At 40.2% G+C, this 6,021-nt stretch overlaps 1 long non-coding RNA gene across 1 annotated transcript; it reads left to right on the top strand.

Annotated features, from left to right (window-relative positions):
- Positions 1-4,352: 4,352 nt before the first annotated feature.
- Positions 4,353-5,308, top strand: LOC119899133. Its single transcript, XR_005443723.1, has 4 exons — positions 4,353-4,402; positions 4,505-4,592; positions 4,710-4,767; positions 4,970-5,308. It is a non-coding gene; the product is annotated as an uncharacterized LOC119899133 (long non-coding RNA).
- The last annotated feature ends 713 nt before the right edge of the window (positions 5,309-6,021 follow it).

Raw genomic sequence — 6,021 nt, 5'->3', positions numbered from 1 at the left:
GTCCTGTAAAGCGCTGGACCGAGCTACAGCCGTGTGCATGCTGCTGTCGAGGCTGCTGGGTGCCACAGTTATCTAAAGAGGTTAACACTCCCCGGCGCGTTTCTCCTCCCACTCTTGCTGTTCTGGATATTGGTATAAAACTTTGCTGTGTATTGATACAGTGTCTGGATATATGACTGTCCTGGATGCACAGAACTGGTTTGGAGTGATACGTTCTAAGTGTTTGAATATCCAGACATTGGTTCTGTAAATATTGGTATTAACTGGATGTATATTGCATGTGGGTTTGTTTGTGTTTCTTTTTTTGTTCAATTTTGATCCTTTAATTACACATGCGGGTTTGTTGATTTGAATGGTGTTTGTGTTTTTCTCTACTACGCATTACATATCTTTTTAATAGAGCAGGTGTTGCTATTTTAATATATGACAAAAGAAAAATAAAATTGTATATTTTTATAATTACTTGATTGTCTCTGCCCCCTAAGGGTCTTGGGCCTATCCCAAGTGACGTTGTCGGACACTTTCAGCTTTTCGAGTGTTATAGCCCACTCGTTTCTGCCACATCAGCACAGCAAAATGTATTGGATGATAACGAAACGGTTGGTGAGTTAGACTGAATATTATAAACAAGATTGTTGCCATACTTTATAACAGTTAGTTATAAAGTTAGTTGTGGGTCATCTTCAGTTACAGCAACTGAAAGGTGGAGAAGCTTTGTACCTGAGTTATCAGTAAAACAACAATAAATCTAAATAGGACGTTACGAAGCGAACAGTGCTAACTCTGCCTGCCTGCCTTTCATCACTGTAGGCTAGTTAAAGAGGTGGTATTGTGCTTTTTGGGTTTTTCCCCTCTCCTTTATTGAGTTATATCTTTTTTTTGCATGTAACAGGTTTGCAAAGTGAAAAAGCCCAAAGGGAGTTCCCATCTCCCACAGAAAACTCTGCTCTGAACCGCTTGAAAACAGCTCGTTTGTAGTCCGGCCCTTCACTTCCTTTACTTGTGACGTCACAATGAAAACGCGTCATAAAGCTTGCCAAGCGGCTAGCGGGGTCAGGCACACCCTCAAACCAAGCTAGTCTGAGCAGAGGCCCTTTGGCTCGACTCGCCTTTGTTTGGTTTTCCATTGTAGAAATGTTGTACCTGCTTCCAGGTTCCAAGCGAGCTGAGGGATACTAAAATGTAATGTGAAAACAGACAGACTGCTGATTGGTCAGAGGGAATATTCACTATTCACTGCATCATCGTTGCTGCACCAGACAGAGGCCAGCAACAGAAAGTTTTATATTTTATAGTTTTCGTGAGGAATTTCATCACTAAATCCACTTCTGAGAAGTTTTGAGGTGAAATCAGCTGTGTAGATTTTGAATATTGACAGTTTTATGAGAAGTGATGGCGGAACAAAAATGTGCTTTAATATTGTCGTAATATGAGGAGCGTGTGAGGCCGGCCAGCCGCCCGCTCACAGAGCCCTCTGCTCCCGCCGTCACACAGACCGCTGCAGCAACAACGGCAGAGGAAAACACAGCTGGAAGGTTTTCATACCACTTATCTGTCTTTACATTCTGAGGAACGTTGAAACGTTTTAACTTAAAAAAGAGAAAGCTGTGTGGATTGCTGGTGTGTGTGTCGCGTTGAACATTACGTCAGTTGTGTGTGGCATCGCTATGACGACACGACAAGCTACCTACTATCTCTGGGTACTATCTGCAATGGAAAACGGAGCAGGGCCGAGTAGAGTCGAGTCTATCGATTTGCGCTATGATAGCATTTGTTGGCAAGGCAGCATAGATCATCAGAACACTAGCAGTTCAACGTTTAGTCCTAAAAGACTGTTTGGGCCTGGAAATTCACAATCGCAACCTGTAAGTATGCTTTATTGGTTGTGAATTATATTTAAAATAAACACGGCAATGTAACTTCACAGACTGTTCAAGTGCGGAGTTGTTGTAAACGTTGGCCAACACAGCTAAAGTTATAACTATAATGCTAACGTTTCACCTGATGTGAAAGCTACTGAGCAAACATTCAAATTGTTTGGCCAATTTTTATGTAAAATTGAGTTGAAATATGGTGATTTTTGTAACTTATACCTGCTAGCTTACAGAGATGGGGACTCGAGTAAGAGACTCGGACTCGAGTGCGACTAAAGTCACACACACAGTGACTTCAGACTCGACTTGAGACTCGTCCTCAAAAGACTTAAGACTCGACTTGGACTCGAGGTGCGGGACTCGTGAACAATGTTTATTTTTAGGGAACGTCTGTTCAGCTTGCCGTTATTCCCCTCCTTCCGTTACCTATAACCTGCCTACGTAACACGTAGCATCTGCTGCGCGCAGCCACACGTGAGAGAGGACAACAAACACCGGCAGCTGCTGAGCCATTCATCATAAATTTTGGCTTTAAAACTTCTAATGTAAACATTGTACATTAGGCTACATGGTTGTGCTCTATAAGTTAAAAACAGGTTACAGCTTTATTGTTGACCATGTAACTTTACAGTTTTATTCAGTTAACTTTACACTGGGTTTGAGAGTCAACAGGGTTTGATGACTTACAGTAGTTTATAAGCTGTCATTAAGTGTAGACATATTGTACATTAGGCTACATGGTTGTGCTCTATAAGTTAAAAACAGGTTACAGGTTTATTGTTGATTATGCAACGTCACAATGGTATTTAGTTAACGTTACACTGGGTTTAAGAGTCTGGGGAGTGTGCTGACTTACAGTATTTAATAAGCTGTCAATAATTGAATTGCACATTACATGGTTGTGCTCTGTAAATGAAAAACAGGTTACAGTTACAGAATTCCTTATAGCTATGCAGTTTTATTAGCAACCAGGATTAAACGCACCCCCAATAATTTTATACATTCTGTTATGTAGAATTATTTACAAAACATATCTGAGAAGACTGTCAGGACGAACAGACTCAATAAACAGGACCTGAACACAACGAGCATCCTGTATATAGAAACAATTGTGTGGAGTTGTTAAAGATGTTTTATTGGCTGTCAGTTTTCACCTGAAGGAGCCTAACCTGAGACAGCTCCAGTATCAGCACTCTGGACAGCTGCTGTGACAAATACTAGAGATAATCAAAAAGAAAGTTTTAATGAAAATAGTCAATCGATAACATTATCTTATCTATAAGTAATTCATGTTCATCTCTCCCCAGATGCTCCAAAGCTTCCCTCTGTGTCAGTGAGTCCCTCTGCTGAGATAGTGGAGGGCAGTTCAGTGACTCTGACCTGCAGCAGTGATGCTAACCCAGCAGCTAAATACACCTGGTACAAGGAGAACCAAACTCTGCTCAGTGAAGAACCACAGCTTGTCTTCAGCTCCATCCAGTCCTCTGACTCTGGAGAGTATTACTGTGCAGCAGAGAACCAGCTGGGGAGGAAGACAACTAAATACATCATTAATGTGAAATGTGAGTGGAACACAGCTTAAATCTGTCCAGTCTTTGCAGGAGAAGATTTTACTTAAACTTTTATGTCAGCAATAATGGCACAGTGCTGTTGACACGGAAGAGAGGCTGAATATATTATTAGCAGGAGGAACACAGAATCAGCAGGTGTAGTTGGAGCAAGCCTCAGTATCATTCAATCATCAGTACTTCTCATCTGCTTTTGATAACATTGTTGAATTGAAGTTGAATTTAGGTTTCAGTTCTGTTGATAGGTCTGTCTGTCAGATGCCAAATTACATCTAAGCAGGAGAATGGGAAACTCCCGGTAATAATCGCCTGGACACAATGGAAAAATATTTTGACTCTTTAGAGGAAATATTTTCATTGGGACATTGAGATTACAGCTTTAATGGTTTGGGAGTAATTCACCATGCAAATGCCTCTCTTGTCCATTCTGATATAGTAAAACATGTTAATATTGTATTTTCACTTAATGTCATAGTTAGTTACTACACAGTTATCAATATTTCCCTTTCTATGTTGAACCTGCAGCACAGCAAATCAAGTTGCACATTAATAGATAGCTCATCAGATAAATTATGACATCCTGTTATCGTAATCTGTTATTAATATTTCTATTTGGTGTCCCTCCCGGTAGGTAGCACTAAAAACAACAACCTTGTTTGCCTTAAACAAGCCTGTTTTTCCATACATGCTCTACTCCAGATCCTTCAGATCTTCCCTCTGTGTCAGTGAGTCCCTCTGCTGAGATAGCGGAGGGCAGTTCAGTGACTCTGACCTGCAGCAGTGATGCTAACCCAGCAGCTAATTATACCTGGTACAAGGAGAATGAAGACTCACCAAAAGCATCAGGACAGAACTTCACCATCACTGACATCAGAGCTGAACACAGTGGGAATTATTACTGTGAAGCCCAGAACAGAAGAGGACGTCATAACTCCACCTTACATCTGATTGTTGTGGCAGGTACGTTTGTCTTTGAGCATCACCTCGCAAAGTGATTTACAAATCAGACCCTACCAGTAAGGTCCAGCACAGTTTAACTAATAACTGAATCTCCATTTCTAGAGAAATCAACAACGATAATAAATATCATCAGGTTGACTCTGGTGGTTGTGACGCCGATTGCTCTGCTTCTGTTTTATCTGTGGATGAGGTGAAACTATAAGAATGAACCAGTTCCATTACTGATCTTTTTCTTTGAATATTTACTTTGCTAGTTTTGGAGTTGTCAATTAAAATATTTGTTTATTTGTTTTTTGATTTAAATCAGGAAGAAGAAAACTCTGAGCTCCACCGCGGAACCAAAGGAACCGATAGAGACTATAGAGGTGAGAAAGCTGCTGGGCTACAGTGACAGAACTTACTCTACCAGGGTTGTAATTTGTTGGCTTATACATTCAGAGGCAAAGAGCGATTTAAGGAAACAAATTTGGTTTAAACATGTCTGGGTATATTTTAATATAAAATCTAACTGTATCCAAATTCCATTTATGAGGCCTTTGACTCTCATCTTGTTTTTTTCCCCATCAGTTGGAGTCTGATTGTCCAATGCCTAAACGTTGAATCAAAAGGAATGTGAATTTCTTCAGAAGTACAGCGTTGAAGTACTCCAGTGGAGAACAGGGGGATATGGAGGAACTCCAAATATTTTACTTTTTACTTTTTATTAGCAGCACAGGTAGTCAGCAATAGCATAGCAGAGGATTTAAGTAGAATGTAAGCTGTAGTTTTCAGGGTTTAACATATTATGAATATTAAATAAATTATATTTTTACTTTATGTAATAATTTGCTTTTATGAAAAACTGATTGCCCTTTCACATTACACCTGTCCTGGCAGAGAAAGTCAATAAAGTCTTTTCAAAACCAATCCTTCTCACTCTTCAGTCGTCACATATAGACTATAGACTGTATATAAAAAAAATGGACTGCCGTTTTGAAGCCTCAAGTTTGGCCAATAGGGCGCCGCTATGTTGATTTTTTTTTTTGCAACGTGACCATATTTGGACTAAACGGTTGAGCTAATGGCCATGTGTGGAGCTTCTTAGCTGTCTTAGCTAGGGGTGTCTGTAATTCACGTTAACAGGACTGACAATTTTGTCTAGCGAACAGTCTAAAACTAGATGTACTCACCAGAGAAAGTGAACAGCCAACTCCTAATATGCTTTTTCAACAGCGCAGGTTAAATTTACACAGTACCAATGGTACGAGTCACTCTAACCTGATTGACAGGTCGCCATCACAGATGATCCCACCCTGAAGCATACTCTGCTTTATGGTCTATTTTCCTCTAAATGGGACCATAATTTACTAAATGAACATTATGTTATATTGAAGAAGACTTCAAACTAGCGATTGAGACCATAAACTCATTAGGAAAGTGTTTACTGAGGTAATAAGCTGAGAAGTAGCCTCATTTTACCTTATTACATTATTTCTAATGGAGCCGGAATTAATTTTGCAACCAGAAGAGTCGCCCCCTGCTGGCTATTTGATAGAATGCAATGCGGCGTGGCATGGAGTCGATCAGTCTGTGGCACTGCTCAGGTGTTATGAGAGCCCAGGTTGCTCTGATAGTGGCTT

This window comes from Micropterus salmoides, unplaced genomic scaffold (assembly GCF_014851395.1).
Source record: "Micropterus salmoides isolate LMB-PRFRI ecotype aquatic unplaced genomic scaffold, ASM1485139v1 Ms_hic_scaffold_1, whole genome shotgun sequence".
NCBI classification, from domain to species: Eukaryota; Metazoa; Chordata; class Actinopteri; order Centrarchiformes; family Centrarchidae; genus Micropterus; species Micropterus salmoides.
This window is presented reverse-complemented; position numbering and strand designations above follow the sequence as displayed.